This window comes from Paramisgurnus dabryanus, chromosome 17 (assembly GCF_030506205.2).
Source record: "Paramisgurnus dabryanus chromosome 17, PD_genome_1.1, whole genome shotgun sequence".
NCBI classification, from domain to species: Eukaryota; Metazoa; Chordata; class Actinopteri; order Cypriniformes; family Cobitidae; genus Paramisgurnus; species Paramisgurnus dabryanus.
This window is the reverse complement of record NC_133353.1, coordinates 31,714,690-31,733,217: the sequence shown is the minus strand read 5'-3', so window position 1 is coordinate 31,733,217 and position 18,528 is coordinate 31,714,690. Positions and strand designations below refer to the sequence as shown.

General features: G+C 39.9%; 1 protein-coding gene and 1 long non-coding RNA gene across 2 annotated transcripts in view; one reads left to right on the top strand and one right to left on the bottom strand.

The window, feature by feature from the left end:
• The window catches only part of mdga2a (MAM domain containing glycosylphosphatidylinositol anchor 2a), a 236,887-nt gene that overhangs the window by 126,566 nt on the left and 91,793 nt on the right, over window positions 1–18,528 (top strand). The window lies entirely within an intron of this gene.
• On the bottom strand, window positions 360–2,201 carry LOC141280950 (uncharacterized). Its single transcript, XR_012335307.1, has 5 exons — window positions 1,687–2,201; window positions 1,083–1,176; window positions 852–984; window positions 671–769; window positions 360–560 (listed from the first exon to the last, which is right to left on the bottom strand). It is a non-coding gene; the product is annotated as an uncharacterized lncRNA (long non-coding RNA).

Below are 18,528 nucleotides of genomic sequence, written 5' to 3'. Positions count from 1 at the left end.
TTTTTCATCGCTAAAAGGGTGTTTGGAAACTTATAGCAGAACACAGATAACAACATGTTTGCTTGAGACAGCGCAAGCTAGCAGTAAGCTAAAGCTAATATTTACATTATAGCGATGACGTGACGATTCTCTCAGACCAATCAGTGATCTACAGTGTTTTCGCGTCACGTTTGGTATCAGCTCGGGTCGCTTGGAACCCCAACCGAGGTGGTACGAAAAAAAGTATCGGGTACTACGTACTGCACCCAATGGAAAAGCTCCCAAAAGTAAGCTGACCCGACCCAAACTAAACTAAACCGTGGGGTACTATGCAATGGAAAAGCGCCATAAGATGACACTTTAGGGTTATCATGCTGTCGTGTGTTGTTCTCCAGATACGCTTGGAGCTTCCTGATCGGAATGTTGGCTTCCGACGACCCCTGCACTGAAGATGGCATGCAATCACGTCCTCCTTTGAAGGTCTCTCAAACTGTGATGCCAGGTCCATTGGAATCGGGGTTTCCTTCAGCTTATCTTCAAATACCTCAGCAAACACAAGCCTGATCACATCATCCACATAACTGTAGAAATATTGCGGTCAATAAATCTTTTGTTTTGATCATTTATTTCCCTGCTTCATACATTAAGTTTTTAATTATGAATGTATTAGAAATAAAACATTACTGCTTACGGTATGTCATTTGTGTTTTGGGAACATAGCCTTGTACTTTCCCTCTCCTGCTTTTGTTACGGCTTGGTGACATTGTAATGGATGGCTGCAAGGTACAACCTGTAAAAATATAAGCAAGCATAAATTTATTGTAAAAGTAAATACTACTTTATTTAACACAGTTACTAAAATACTTAAATACCTGCATAGCATTCCAATAAATGAGAAAATCAATTTTTTTTGCTGCAAATCTGAAATCTCAGGCTACGGACGGCAAAGGCATCCACTGATGATGATGATGGAAACATTGTGAAACGATGCTACTGCCTGGGTTCCTAATATTATGCAGAGAAAAAAAACTTTGTCATCATCAGTTATACATTTAAGACTGGTAGTGGTTTCATTAGCTAAATACATCATTTGTGTTAAACACCTTTGCTCCTCATATGCCAGTCTGACTCCTTGTACTGTGTGTTATGATGTTGCATGTTTGCATACAGTGTAGAAGGATGTGTCCAGCTGCGAATCTAAGATATAGACAAATAAAACAAACATGTATTCAGTCAAAAAGACATATTATAACAATAGAGTACAACGACTATAAATCGTAAGACTATTCATTAAAACGTAAATGTATTACATATTACATGGCCCAACATTAGCAACACACATTACGTGTTTACTTCGTTTCAAAATCTAAGAAAGCTTCAAGTAAAAACAACAGTAAAATACATATAACTTTAAACAAATCATCTGTACTTAGAGTTTCTTGAGTTTGATCATGAGAACAAATTTTACCGGTAACAGTTTAGCTGGTAACTTAGCAAGTTTGTAAACATGTCTTAACCAACATCGATAAAAAAAACGATAGTCTGCATAATTCAACATACACGTGTGTAAATATGGTACGTTGTTTATGAAATACAGTATTACAACACAAAACAGTTCACTTGCAAGCTTAGCTCTACACGCACATTATGTTAATCTCCGGTTACGTAATGTACAGTAAAAGGCAAATAATAAACGTGAATACTTACAGCCTGTGATCCAGAAGTGCACAGTAATCCAACTTTCAGAAGGAGACGTCCAGCTTCGGTTCATGAGAAGCAGTTATTGTGAAAACTCCGTGAACAACTTCTGACTGGATTTTTCCGGAACCGTATTAAACATGATGTCCTCTGTGGAAGTCCATAAAGTGCTATTTTCCCTCGCATCTAAAGAGACAGCGTCTACTCGAGAGATTTAATCGCTTAAACAATGAAACAGGAGTTTGCAAACAGAGTCAAAGCAGGGACTCACAACCTCCGCCATTTTAGCTCTCTTCTGACTCGGCGCTCCCCACCCTCGTCTTTGAGGGCGTACCCAAGCAAAGCAGAGAGGGCTGAACTATGATAATGTTGGTCTTATCTACGTCACTAATCCCAGGAAGTAAACTGTTGCCTACAATCCGAGTGTTTTTTGTAGTCCTCGAACGTTAGAGACGATAACTCGCGTCATCGTTTTCTTTGAGGTATGTACTTTTTGAATATCGTTAGCATGTACTAATGCACACTTACACACAAAATGATGTTTAAAAACGTGTATCCCATAATAGGTGCTCTTTAACTTTTGAAATAAAAGGGACTTTTTACAGTATGCAGATCTTTTTCTGTTTTTTTCCTGTTATAATCCTGCCACAAAGGACAAAGACTATTACAGGAAGGTAGGGCCATGACACACTATACAGGTGCTGCGTCCGAAACCGCCTTCTTCCATACCATATTTTGGGCAAAAAACAGTAGGCGAGGTGAGTAGTATGTCCGAATACATAGTATTAAAAAAACAGTATGCGAAATGTACCTGGATGACCTACTACTTCCGGTTAGATTTTGCAGTGTGCATATGACTGACACTTCTCTATCCCATGATGCCCCGGGAGTGGAGTTATCCACTGAAGAAGAGGCCTCGTCATATTAGGAAATGTCAGAAACGACAATGAGGCTGTATTCGCACTGGTATGACATGACGTAATGACGACATATGTGACGTATCAACATGGCGGATGTAGTATGTCTGAATGGTATTTATATTACCAGGATTCATACTGTAAGTAGGTACTCTTATTCAGTACGTGCTGTACAGTATGCGGTTTCAGACGCAGCCAGGGTATAGACCCTTTTACAGTTGGTAAACATTGTGACGTATTTGTGTGGGAGGGGCTTAGCTGGAGGCAAAAAGAGCCGCAGAGGCAATGTTGACAAGCTTAAGATAGCACGTTTTAGGAGGGATTTATTAAACATGGATGCAAACACTGTCAGGACCGCGGGACCGTGACACGTATTTTTGTAAATTAACTCTTGCGATTTTAAGGTTTTAGATATTTCCTAGACAACATATGAATTACTTTCAGGTGGTTTGGGTAATTTTGTCTAGGCTTACTGTCTTATGTAACCTATCGCTGGGCTAACTATTGATTATTTTAAGAGACTATTCAAACGATGGCATACACATCTATCGCTGTATGTTTGTTTAACATTTAAGCTAAACAATAGCGCGGTTGGCGACTTTTCACCTATAAAACAGAAACTTGCTGATTTGTACTAGATAAAACCAACACAACAGTAAATATGCATAGATTATTTTACCTGATATGAAGTGTGCACTGCAAACACGAGCATTATTTATGATAGTCTCCGTCTAGTCTGTACGCCGTATTGCATTCAACCACAATTGTCTTGATTTCTGTGAAGCAATGTCTGCTGGGATCCGGTAAAACTTAATTTTTGAACCAAAAGTGCTGTTCCTTTTAATCTGGCAGCCAAAAACACAACAAGATGACATTTTAAACGCGCCGGCTATGAGTTCCTACTTATTTTTTGCCTCCAGCTAGAGCGGTGACGTTACAGTGACGTGGGCGATTAAGGGGTCTATATAATAAACATATGGATGTAATTCACTCTGTACGTATCAAATAGCATTTAAACAATAAAACATTACAAAGTTGTTGCATACAAAGAATTACAAACACAAAACCATGGTTCATTCTGAGTGTACTGCTACCCATCCCCCAGAGTGTACAGTAAGACACCATTAGTAATTACGAGGACGTACAAACACAAAACCATGGTCCATTCTGAGTGTAGTTAGAGAAACACTGAACTGCTGAACATCCCCCGGAGTGTACAGTAATACACCATCAGTAATTACAAGGACGTACAAACACAAAACCATGGTCTATTCTGAGTGTACTGCTACCCATCCCCCAGAGTGTACAGTAAGACACCATCAGTAATTACGAGGACGTACAAACACAAAACCATGGTACATTCTGAATGTAGTTAGAGAAACTCTGAACTGCTGCCAATCCCCCACGGTGAAAAATAAGACACAATCAGTAATTATGAGGACGTATGAGCACAAAACCCTGGTCCATTCTGAATGTAGTTAGAGAAACACTGAACTGCTGAACATCCCCCAGAGTGTACAGTAAGACACCATCAGTAATTACATTGACATACAAACACAAAACCATGATCTATTCTAAGTGTACTGCTACCCATCCCCCAGAGTGTACAGTAAGACACCATCAGTAATTACGAGGACGTACAAACACAAAACCATGGTCCATTCTGAGTGTAGTTAGAGAAACACTGAACTGCTGAACATCCCCCAGAGTGTACAGTAAGACACCATGAGTAATTACAAGGACGTACAAACACAAAACCATGGTCTATTTAACACAGTCTCACCCCATTTCGTCAATATTTGACGACACTTGACCATTCGTCATATGTTGACGTGAAGGGTATACCTTTCGCGTCATTTTTTGACGAACTGGGGACTTCAATACTATTACGTCCGTTGCATTCTCTTTCCTATTTTATTACCATTTGCGCGTCGGTTTAGGGTTAGATTACGCAAAATTAAACAGTGTACGCGAAATTAAACAGTTGTCACCTGGCGTTGGGGTTAGAAACAGTTGTCACCTGGCGTTGGGGTTAGAGTTAGGTTTGGGTAGGGATGTCATTATGTAAATCTAACCCTAAACCGACGCGCAAATGGTAATAAAATAGGAAAGAGAATGCAACGGACGTAATAGTATTGAAGTCCCCAGTTCGTCAAAAAATTACGCGAAAGGTATACCCTTCACGTCAACATATGACGAATGGTCAAGTGTCGTCAAATATTGACGAAATGGGGTGAGACTGGGTTGGTCTATTCTGAGTGTAGTTAGAGAAACACTGAACTGCTGCCCATCTCCCAGAGTGTACAGTAAGACACCATCAGTAATTACATGGACATACAAACACAAAACCATGATCTATTCTAAGTGTACTGCTACCTATCCCCCAGAGTGTACAGTAAGACACCATCAGTAATTACGAGGACGTACAAACACAAAACCATGGTACATTCTGAATGTAGTTAGAGAAACTCTGAACTGCTGCCAATCCCCCACGGTGAAAAGTAAAACACAATCAGTAATTATGAGGACGTATGAGCACAAAACCCTGGTCCATTCTGAATGTAGTTAGAGAAACACTGAACTGCTGAACATCCCCCGGAGTGTACAGTAATACACCATCAGTAATTACAAGGACGTACAAACACAAAACCATGGTCTATTCTGAGTGTACTGCTACCCATCCCCCAGAGTGTACAGTAAGACACCATCAGTAATTACGAGGACGTACAAACACAAAACCATGGTACATTCTGAATGTAGTTACAGAAACTCTGAACTGCTGCCAATCCCCCACGGTGAAAAGTAAGACACAATCAGTAATTATGAGGACGTATGAGCACAAAAACCTGGTCCATTCTGAATGTAGTTAGAGAAACACTGAACTGCTGAACATCCCCCAGAGTGTACAGTAAGACACCATGAGTAATTACGAGGACGTACAAACACAAAACCATGGTCTATTCTGAGTGTAGTTAGAGAAACACTGAACTGCTGCCTATCCCCCAGATTGTACAGTAATACACCATCAGTAATTACGAGGACATACAAACACAAAATCATGATTTATTCTAAGTGTACTGTTACCCATCCCCCAGAGTGTACAGTAAGACACCATCAGTAATTACGAGGACGTACAAACACAAAACCATGGTCCATTCTGAGTGTAGTTAGAGAAACACTGAACTGCTGAACATCCCTCAGAGTGTACAGTAAGACACCATGAGTAATTACAAGGACGTACAAACACAAAACCATGGTCTATTCTGAGTGTAGTTAGAGAAACACTGAACTGCTGCCCATACCCCAGAGTGTACAGTAAGACACCATCAGTAATTACGAGGACACAAAACCATGATCTATTCTAAGTGTACTGCTACCTATCCCCCAGAGTGTACAGTAAGACACCATCAGTAATTACGAGGACGCTCAAACACAAAACCATGGTACATTCTGAATGTAGTTAGAGAAACTCTGAACTGCTGCCAATCCCCCACGGTGAAAAGTAAAACACAATCAGTAATTATGAGGACGTATGAGCACAAAACCCTGGTCCATTCTCAATGTAGTTAGAGAAACACTGAACTGCTGAACATCCCCCGGAGTGTACAGTAAGACACCATTAGTAATTACGAGGACGTACAAACACAAAACCCTGGTCCATTCTGAGTGTTGTTAGAGAAACACTGAACTGCTGAACATCCCCCAGAGTGTACAGTAAGACACCATTAGTAATTACGAGGACGTACAAACACAAAACCATGGTCTATTCTGAGTGTAGTTAGAGAAACACTGAACTGCTGCCCATCCCCCAGAGTGTACAGTAAGACATCATCAGTAATTACATGGACATACAAACACAAAACCATGATCTATTCTAAGTGTACTGCTACCCATCCCCCAGAGTGTACAGTAAGACACCATCAGTAATTACGAGGACGTACAAACACAAAACCATGGTACATTCTGAATGTAGTTAGAGAAACTCTGAACTGCTGCCAATCCCCCACGGTGAAAAGTAAGACACAATCAGTAATTATGAGGACGTATGAGCACAAAACCCTGCTCCATTCTGAATGTAGTTAGAGAAACACTGAACTCAACACTGAACTTTAGCCTGCCAGTGTTTAGTCAGCACTGCAGTCACAATATAGTGAGTGTTCAACTAGCAGACACAGTGTGGTGACACTGTTCAACTAGCAGACACAGTGCGGTGACAGTGTTCAACTAGCAGACACAGTGCGGTGACAGTGTTCAACTAGCAGACACAGTGCGGTGACAGTGTTCAACTAGCAGACACAGTGCGGTGACAGTGTTCAACTAGCAGACACAGTATGGTGACAGTGTTTAACTAAAAGACACAGTATGGTGTCAGTGTTTAAGTAGTAGTCACAGTTAGTTACAGTGCTTTCCTAGTAGTCACAGTGCGGGACAGTGTTTACCTAGCAGACACAGTAGAGTGACAGTGTTTAACTAGAAGTCAAAGTATGGTGACAGTGTTTAACTAGAAGTCATAGTTAATGACAGTGTTTTATTAGCAGTCACAGTGCGGTGACAGTGTTTAACTAGCAGACATATTGCAGTCAAAGTGTTTTATTAGCAGTCACAGACTAGCGTGGTGACAGTGTTAAACTAGCAGACACAGTATGGTGACAGTGTTTAACTACAAGTCAAAGTATAGTGACAGTGTTTAACTAGAAGTCATAGTTAATGACAGTGTTTTATTAGCAGTCACAGTGCGGTGACAGTGTTAAACTAGCAGACATATTGCAGTCAAAGTGTTTTACTAACAGTCACAGTTAGTGACAGTATTTAATTAGCAGTCACAGTGTGGTGACAGTGTTTTACTAGCAGACATATTGCAGTCAAAGTGTTTTACTAGCAGTCACAGTTAGTGACAGTGTTTAATTAGCAGTCACAGTATGGTGACAGTGTTTAACTAGAAGTCACAGTTAGTGACAGTGTTTTATTAGCAGTCACAGTGTGGTGACAGTGTTTAAATAGCAGACACAGTATGGTGACAGTGTTTAACTAGCAGGCACAGTATGGTGACAGTGTTTAACTAGTAGTCACAGTTAATAACAGTGTTTTATTAGCAGTCACAGTGCGGTGACAGTGATAAACTAGAAGACATATTGCAGTCAAAGTGTTTTACTAGCAGTCACAGTTAGTCACAGTATTTAATTAGCAGTCACAGTGTGGTGACAGTGTATAACTAGCAGACATATTGGAGTCAAAGTGTTTTACTAGCAGTCACAGTTAGTGACAGTGTTTAATTAGCAGTCACAGTGTGGTGACAGTGTATAACTAGCAGACATATTGCAGTCAAAGTGTTTTACTAGCAGTCACAGTTAGTGACAGTATTTAATTAGCAGTCACAGTGTGGTGACAGTGTATAACTAGCAGACATATTGCAGTCAAAGTGTTTTACTAGCAGTCACAGTTAGTGACAGTGTTCAACTAGCAGACACAGTGCGGTGACAGTGTTCAACTAGCAGACACAGTGCGGTGACAGTGTTTAACTAGCAAGACACAGTGCGGTGACAGTGTTTAACTAGCAGACACAGTGCGGTGAAAGTGTTTAATTAGCAGTCACAGTGCGGTTACAGTGTTTAACTATCAGACACAGTACAGTGACAGTGTTAAACTAGCAGACACAGTACGGTGACAGTGTTTAACTAGAAGACACAGTATGGTGTCAGTGTTTAAGTAGTAGTCACAGTTAGTTACAGTGCTTTCCTAGTAGTCACAGTGCGGGACAGTGTTTACCTAGCAGACACAGTATAGTGACAGTGTTTAAATAGAAGTCAAAGTATGGTGACAGTGTTTAACTAGAAGTCATAGTTAATGACAGTGTTTTATTAGCAGTCACAGTGCAGTGACAGTGTTTAACTAGCAGACATATTGCAGTCAAAGTGTTTTATTAGCAGTCACAGACTAGCGTGGTGACAGTGTTAAACTAGCAGTCACAGTATGGTGACAGTGTTTAACTAGAAGTCATAATTAATGACAGTGTTTTATTAGCAGTCACAGTGCGGTGACAGTGTTAAACTAGCAGACATATTGCAGTCAAAGTGTTTTACTAACAGTCACAGTTAGTGACAGTATTTAATTAGCATTCACAGTGTGGTGACAGTGTTTAACTAGAAGTCACAGTTAGTGACAGTGTTTTATTAGCAGACACAGTATGGTGACAGTGTTTAACTAGTAGTCACAGTTAATGACAGTGTTTTATTAGCAGTCACAGTGCGGTGACAGTGATAAACTAGCAGACATATTGCAGTCAAAGTGTTTTACTAGCAGTCACAGTTTGTGACAGTATTTAATTAGCAGTCACAGTGCAGTGACACTGTTCAACTAGCAGACACAGTGTGGTAACAGTGTTCAAATAGCAGACACAGTATGGTGACAGTGTTTTACTATCAGACACAGTACAGTGACGGTGTTCAACTATCAGACACAGTAAGGTGACAGTGTTTAACTAGAAGTCAGAGTTAGTCACAGTGTTTTACTATCAGTCACAATGCGGTGAGATTGTTTAATTAGCAGCACAGTGCGAAGAGATTGTTTAATTAGCTGCACAGTGCGGTGACAGTGTTTAACAAGAAGTCACAGTTAGTGAGTTTTACTAGCAGTCAAGTGTGGTGAAAGTGTTTAAGTAGCAGTCACAGTGCGTTGAGAGTGTTTAACTCAGGGGTGTCAAACTCATTTTAGGCTGAGGGCCGGATGGTAAATAACGCCATGAAGTGCGGGCCGGATAATTTTTTTTAAACCTTAGTGTGCTGATAATTGTGTTAAAATTAACTAAACAAACCAATTAATTAGTTTGTTTAGCAAGAAAACCAGAGAAACACACAGCTCTGTGAAAACTAAATTTCATAAGGTCACACTCATACTGTATATTATACACACAAATTTACATCTGAACAAAACCCACTGGCCTTATATGTTGAAAAGCTTTAATTTAACTTCTTTTGCCTTAATGCCAAAATTATTTATAAACCATTCACTTTTCTTTGGAATAGATTTGTAATGAGAACAGTCATTTAGAAAATGCTAGATGGGGCAGTGGCCCAAACCAAAAATGGCACTATGGGGGTGGTACTATTATTATGGTTTAAATAAAGTATTATAAATATTATGTGTTATATTACTAGCATCAACTTAGACAAGTGATTATAATGGGAAATATAATAACAAGAATTAAAGTGTGACAATCTGCTAAATATTCAACATGATTTACCTGCTGGCTTGATGGAGCTTTGAATCCATGTTTGCAATGTTGAACTGCTGCTAAAAGCCTCTCTTTCCGTTCTCTGTCGTTATTTTGTGAAGGCATTGGTGTTTTTTCTATTTTTTGTCTACAAAGTGTGCCAACAAAAGCAAATTTAGTGTTTATATTAACTTAGATCTGATCGGGAACATTAAATCGATTAGACAAGCATTGTAACGTTAATAAGAATGTGGATATTTTGTTGTTGTTTGCTTGCTAAGTTGTTTGCACTTTTAGAACACTGACAGCAAATCATTAGCGGAAGAAATACATAAACATACTTACAAATTACTAATTCTGCGGTTTAACAACTGATATAATGTAATGAATCTACCTGTTAATGCAACGAACTTCAGAAACTGTCGTCTTCGCTCTCCAGGCAGAGAGTGGACACAGAGATGCTGCGGAGCGGGCGGGAAAACACGAAGTGGATTACCAGAATCGGTGGATCTTTAGCGGAGCGGTAACAATAAAACGGCAAGATTTTTGGGCACAGTGTTTACTCTATGTTCCGCGTTTTGCTGCTTTCCGCAAGTCTCTCATATTAAAAACGAACTAGACACCCGCCTAAAAGGGTTTTTAAAATATTATTTAATATTTAATAAAACTGTATAAATCATCATGCGGGCCGGATTGGACACCTTTGCGGGCCGTATCTGGCCCGCGGGCCGCATGTTTGACACCCCTGGTTTAACTAGAAGTCACAGTTAGTTACAGTGCTTTCCTAGTAGGGGTGGAACGGTACACAGAAGTCACGGTTCGGTTCGTACCTCGGTTCAGGCGTCACGGTTCGATTAAATTTCGGTACAATGGAGGGAAAAGCAAAACAAAAATGCAGAAGGCAATTTTTTTAGTACTTAAGATAATCTTAAAAACATAGGTGTCCTTATCTGTGTTATTTTGAGATGTCATGAATATGAACTGAAATGCATTTAACATACTATCTCGTATTACAAAAATCAGGGATGTGATTCTTCCGGATTAATCCGGAATTCCGGATTATCCGACCTGAAAATGTGACCTACGTGAATCATGCAGATTAGGGCTGGAACGACGCGTCGACGTAGTCGATTACGTCGATTACGTAATTACGTCGATTTTCCGGAAATGCGTCGATGCGTCGCATTGTTTACGTTTTCAAATGAAGGCGGCTTCAGCTCCGACTGGATAATACAAGTGTTATACCAAACAGCCAGAACGTGATCAAAAGTGTGGGAATACTTTAAGCAGAGACCAAATAAAACACATACTGTGTAAAACTGAAATGGCATACCACAGCAGCGCAACATCTGTGCATGATCATCTTAAAAGAAAACAACCTGGAGCTCTCCGACCTCAGAATGACGCGACGGCAGCCTAAGTATTTGAATTTTTACAGTAAGTTTTTATACAACAATAGAATCAATGCAGGCATATATGGTGCTTAATACAGCTGTGTTTACATCTTAGTTTAATACGAGTTGCGAGACGCCTGACAGACACGACATTGCATCGCGTCTGGGCAGTATGTTGAAACAGTAAATAAAGAGCGGGACAAGTTTAACTTTTTATATTAAGAAGTTATGAAATAATAAGTTACTGTGTTACACTGAGATAGGCATGTGCCCGCGTGCACTGAAAGCCAGCTGGCAGCGCGGAGTTCCCATAGCTTATTTTTTTGCTATGTGCGCAGATATTATAAAAGCTCGTCTGGTTAGGTATTCCTGACATGCGTTTATTTAAAGTAACAGCAGCGTAAACGCCGTTTATAAAATATTAGAAGATCATGCTAACTAAATTTGTATTTACCCGAGACTTAAGAAAAGTTAAATGTTAAAGTTGATGCTAAATGAGAATGCAGTAACGTTACTACTGATAGTAATAATATTAACAGTAATAATATAATGGTTACATTTTATAATAAGGGTTCATGAATCACAATTAACTTATTTTTACTTCAGTCTGAACTAATGCTGAGTAAATGCATGTACTAATCATAAACGAAGTGAAGAGTCATCATTAAGTACAACATGACATGTTTTTTAGTTAATGTATTAATAAACAATGATTTCATGTGAGTCATTTTGTAGTTAATGATGACTCTTCATTAGTTTATGATTAGCACTAGGGCTGGAACAATAAAGAGAAGGACATGTTTTTATATTAATAAGGAGTTATTATTCAGTTTGATTTATTTTTATTTTACTTCTTTAATATTAATATATTTTATTTGTTTAAGGTGAATAATGCCCCTTTTGCACTGTTTATGTTAGGCTGAATTAATGTTGGACTTGTTTTTATGTGATTTGTTATATTTTCCTTGGCACTGGCACTGTTTGTGTATTTGTTTAATTGAGAAAATGCTTCAATAAAATGTTGGCATTAATAGCAGATGTTACATTTATTATTTGTAAAAAAAATCTTTATTTAGACTATTCGATTAATCGAAAAAATAATCGATAGACTAATCGGTTGAAAAAATAGTCGAAATTTGCAGCTCTAATGCAGATACGTAAAAAAATAGGGGGGAGGGGGGTATCTCACAGCCGTCACCATGGTAACCCGGGACGGAACCACAATCGCCGTCCCCGCGCAACAGGGCCACACCGGGCGGCACGTTAGATGACAAAGAGATGCATTTTCCTTCCTTTCCAAGTATCAACAAGGACGTGTTTCCGACCGTTCGCAAATGGCGGATGGCGAAGTATGATTGTATTGGTCAGATCAATAAAGCTCCCTGCGAGGGGTCCTGCAGTGTACCTCAGTCGCCCTCGCGGTACAGTGGTATCGTGAAAAGAACATCTCCAGATCGGATGATCTGGGTATGTATTATTGCTTGTGTCTATCGAAAAAGGAATCACGATCTCGATTCATACCCTGCATTCAGATGCACGTGTTCACGTATTTACATTAAAACAATCCAGATGTTATGTTGTCAAACTTGCTTACACTCACACAGTGCAAAACCAAACCCTATTCATTCACCAATCAGACCCGATCGTTTCTCTCCTCTCTTCTCCTCATTTGCGACGTTTGGCTGTCACCCGCGTGACGCGAAACAAAGCGGAAAACATATTCTGCATGATTCACGTAGGTCACATTTTCAGGTCGGAAAATCCGGAATTCCGGATTAATCCGGAAGAATCACATCCCTGAAAAATGTATACCACTTTAAGTAATCTTGTATTCATCTTACATACAAATATGAGTTCAAATGTATTACAAGTGTTACCTAAATACATTTTAAAATTACATTTTGGCCTTTTTTCATATTAATGTACTAAAGAACAAAAAAAATAGGCTTGTAGGATGAATTAATAAGGTGTGTACGACTTCACGGGGCGCTGTAAGAAACGTCAAGTGGATGACGTCAGAGTAACGCAAGAGCGATTTGAAATCAGCATCCTCTGCAAGATTTCTCGCGGTACTCTGACGCTGATGGCGCTGCGTAAAGTTGAGCACACTTAAAAAAAGCAGCTGGACTCGACAGAACTGCCCTGTATTTGCCTGCGCTTTGTCCATAAATTGTATATACAGGACAATTTATCTCCTACTTCTCAGCATGAGAAACACAAAGTGTGGCGTGTGAGCGTGTAAACTAACTGAAATGCGTGTGTCTCAAGGTGAATGCGTGAGACTTGAAAGCCCTCATTAGATGTATTTCCACTCACATACCCAACAACTGCTGAGCAACGCCCACACACAGTCCTCGTCTTTACCAACACTCTCTCGCCTGTACTACTATAACTGACTGGAAAACCGTAGTTTTGCCAAACTTGCGATCTTAAAAAGGCCGGCGGATCTCCTAACTCCTGTGGAACATCACCACTTGCCATACTCGCTGTCGCTGCTCGCTCACTCACTGACTGGACCGGCGTCGACCTGACAAAAAACTGCAGAGTGACAGAGAATGTAGACAGGCTCTGATAAAGCGCATACATAGGCGGAGCTCGGCTGCATCGGCGCCAATCAGAGTTTCAGAGCTAAAGCGGGGCTACAGATTAGCTGTCCATAAAAAGCCCGCGTATCTAACAGTAGTTCCACATACATTAATTATTTTGCACGTAAGTTTTTTTTATTTTCATACCGTGCATTCTCCGTTTAAATTCATGCACCGAACTGTGACCCCCGTACCGATTAGGTTCGAAACGAATACATGTACCGTTCCACCCCTATTTCCTAGTAGTCACTGTGCGGGACAGTGTTTACCTAGCAGACACCGTATAGTGACAGTCTTTAACTAGAAGTCACAGTATGGTGACAGTGTTTTACTAGAAGTCAGAGTTAGTCACAGTGTTTTCCTTGTAGTGACAGTGCAGTGAGAGTGTTTATGTAGCAGCACAGTGCGGTGACAGTGTTTAACTATCAGTATGGTGACAGAGTTTAATGGCAATCACAGTGCAGTGAAATTAGTCAGTTTATGATATTTTGTTTTACGTGGTATTGCTAATGAATAGCCAAACTCTTGAAAACGAACTGTAGCAACAGTTTTTATCTGGGTAGGACCTAAACTCTGCAGGACAGTGGTTCTCCAAAAGCAGAGTTCCCTTTACCTTGGTCATCATCTTTCCAGGATACAAACAAACACTTCACTGGCAAATACCTTCTTTGTTCTATCATCTGCTGGACAGTTGAGCAAACCTTCTGTCTGTTTTTCATCTTAGAAGTTACCTGTGAAAAGTGAATCAAGCTTTAATGATGAACAACGTATTCTTTGCTCTTGTGTAATTGATAGTACTTGTGCAATAAGTTATTTCACAGAGCAGATGTTTACATTTAGGCTTAGTCCAAGACCAAAATTTAAATACACGTTATTCTTAGTACTGTGTGATGTTATCTAGATCAGTGGTTCTTAAACTGATGTATGGTGAATTTGCCTTTCCAGCAACTTCTATATATTTGACCTCTTGCCAACAGTGGCAGTAAAATGTTTAAAATCATCTTTTCATACTAAAAACTGAGGCTCACACACATTAAAAAAGATTTAAAAATGCACTGATGATCAAAAAGGCAAAACCATAGGTGAAGGTTGAAATGATAATTATTATTGGTGTCAATTTTTTTTTGTTGTTGTCTGAAAAAACAGTTTCTAAAGACCACAACTAAGCTATAACTAAACAACCAAATGAATAAAAACTCTAAAAAAAATAACTCTTTACACTAGGCATGGGCCGATTACCGGTTTCAAGGTATACCGAGGTTTAAAAACAGTCAAGGTTTCAAAACCACTAAAATGTTCTGTGATACCGTCTCCAAGGTATGAGCTGTGTTTATACAAAATTCATTAAATCATGAAGTCATGTGATTGATTTGATGTTTACATTTAATATATATTACGAAAATATTATATATGTTTTGAAAGCATATTATAATTTAAAGGCTTTATTGTACCTGGCATTTGAAAATAACACATTTTAGTGTTGCAATGGCAATACCGCAACAATGTGAAACCGTGGTATTTTTGCTAAAGGTTATCATACCGCCAGAATCTTATACCGGCCCATGCCTACTTTACACTGTTCACCCTGTCCAATATTCCACATACACCTGACTTTGAAAGTATGGTGCTACATTCTTGATCTTTAAATTGAAGTAAAAATGAAATCCCAGGACCCAGGACACTTAAAACAACCAAGAGAGATTAACTTTGCTACCTGTTCTATCACTGATGTGAAAGTGCGAGACAAGCGGTTATTTTAATTCAGTCAAGTTTGAAATCGCTTTTATCCAGTCATGACGGTTCACACCACAAATGAAAACGCAGGGTTTAGGGATGACAGTGTGAAACGTCAGCTTATGAATACCCAGGGTTATCTCTTAACCTCTGGTTAAGTATGAACAATGTGAAACGTGAAACAGATAACCCAGGATTCTGTTAACCCAGGGTTTAGAATAACCCAGGGTTAACTTTTCCAGTGTGAAAAGCCCTATTGTGTCAGAAGCTGATGCTATGAGAGCTCCTCCCACTTCCATTTTCTCTGAAGCTGGCGTGCAGACTGTCCTTCTATGTCCACACACAGGCTTAAATGGGATAGCGCTGCAACCTGTGAACGTGTGCTGGGCTAAATAGATCCCAGCATAAAGCACCGGCATAAGTGCGCTGTACAGTGCTTTCTCATCAGGCATGTGTTCATTGCACAGTCGCAATGTCTTGACTCAGTATTGTGCACTGCAACGATAATGTGAAAGGACCGTGGCAGATGGGGTGGTCTGCGTCGAATAGAAGCAGTAGGCCGCTCTGAGTACTAGGATATAAGAATACCCGAAGCAGTAATGCAGAGTTCAGACTGCATGATTTTCAAACTAGTGGAGTCACAGATGTTTTCACTTTGCGCGACTATCTGGGGTAGCATGACTATCTGGGGAACTTCCAGCTGTCCTGTATTTTGCTCTCTCATTGGCTGTAGGTCATTGGCAATGTTTTTTTAGTCAAAACACATTTCACACGGCATGATTTTGAATCGCTCAGATCACGTCTTTGATAATTTACACTGTGTCATTGTCACTCGCGTGCACGAGCATCGATTTGCCTGTGATTTCAGGCATTTAGCTGCAATTTCTCAAAACCTGTCGGCGAGTCAAAATCAGGGCTAAAATCGTGCAGTCTGAACTCTGAACTCAGCATAAGTTAAAGGGGTAAACACTGCCGGGTAAGATAAAGGGGTAAACACTGCCGAATGATCGAGACATTGCGGCCCCATTATGACATGCATGCGGGTGCCCATTATATGCTGTCCGCTGTGGAATAACCCCCCTGCTAAAGACAGGCATGTGGGGTTTGCAGTAGTGAAAAACATTACCAAAATGTTGAACATAAACAACTGTTTTAAATCAAAATTAGATACAGCATGTTTTCGGTTGTGTAGATGTAGTTGTTTGCTATTAATTTTGAAACGTAAACATTCAGACCCTTTGCGCTGTTTCTATCTCATGTTAAAGCAGTAAAGCAGGGCTATTCAATGGCGGCCCGCGGGCCAAACCCGGCCCCCAAGGTAATTTGATCCGGCCCTTTATGTAGTCTGTTAAAAAGACATCTCTAGAATAAAGTTAGACAACGGGCCCTACAGTTACGAGTTGATGCGCGTGCGTCTGTTTCATACAGCATGAGCTGCAGAGCGCGAGTCATGTGACTGGTGCGAGCAGCTGTGTCACGTGTTTATATTCGCGCTTTGGTACACAAGTTCAACGCGATCGCCTCCCCCCATTTTACTGCTCTTGCGAAATCTAAAAACATATTGTCTTATTAGAAGGTAGCCTAATGTTTGCAAATTATTAAGATGGCTGTTTTAGTTTAAATAGGGCTACTGTAATAATTAGCTTTGACAAAAAACAGCATAAAACAATTATGTTCCATATTATAAACTTTTTTAATATGTGCACCGAAGTGAGTAAATGAGTTAAATTCTCAATGAGTGTGATATGGATCTTATTTACCTATTTAAATGTAGAATAAAGCTTACTTGGGCATCTTACAATGCACTTGTTGTTATGCAATTTCTTAAATACAACATATGAACATGTCTGGAAGTAGAAAAAGCCTACTTAGACATCTGGCAATGCACTAATGTTGTTGAATGCAGTTTCAAAATACACGTTTGTAGAAAAAGCCTATTGTACAATGCACTGATTTTGTTTTTATGCAGTTTCAAAATATAACATTAGTATGTTTAAATGTATGAAAATTTAATCATCATCACTGTTATATCTTCGGACCCTCATTTGAGATGCTTTTCATGAACTGGCCCCCACGACAAACTAATTGAATAGCCCTGCAGTAAAGTAACCGATGTTAATTCGGGTTTTTGCTCTTTGCTGATCCAGACATTTTTTGTCATGGTTTGACTCTGTTTACAGAGGAGACATGAACGCGCTGATGACGTGGCATGCAAAACACGTTCACAGAAGAGGAGCAAAAATTGCATACGTCCAATTATTGTATTTGGTCCAAGTTCAATGATTTGTTGAATGTTTTGGTCCTACACCTTTCACAGATAACATATTTATACAAATAGATTCAAACACATTAACATAGTGATTGCTATCAGGATGTGAGGAGACTTTTAACCAGCATAACTAAAAACATTTCTAGATCAAATCAGACCCTGCTTTTAACACTGAAACACTTGTTACAGCTCGCTACGCACACAAAGGGTGGCAGTTACATATGTTTGTTTCGGGGAATCTGCTGTTTTTTACAGGCCTGTGAGGTTAAACTTGGCTGAACTTATGGGGACGTTGGTATGCTGTGAACGAGAGGATGCCGTGCGCTGAACATGACAGGCTCCAAAGAAACTGGGGCTGTTCATGTCTGAGCAGTGAACGAAGTGAATTATGTTACAAGGCAGATGCCAGAATGAGGGTCTTTTCATGTATGGGGAGCGGCTGAAGCAAGCTGTGATCTTACAAAACTGAAACCTATGGTCTGTCTATGTATTGTGCACACTGTGGCGAGTTGGTGGGAAAGGGAGGCTTATACATGTGGCTCTCTCTGCAGTGTGTTGTGGTCACAATCAAGAACAGGGCTGAGAGCTGTGCGCTGTGTTAAGACGGATCGCTGCACGGGGGGCAAGGAATGAAGCGAGGAGCTATATCCATGTAAATGTTTACCGGCATGCATGCAAGGGTCATGGGCTTTCTGTCCGTAATGCGTGCGATTCTCTCTGGTGATGATTCAGCATGGCGATG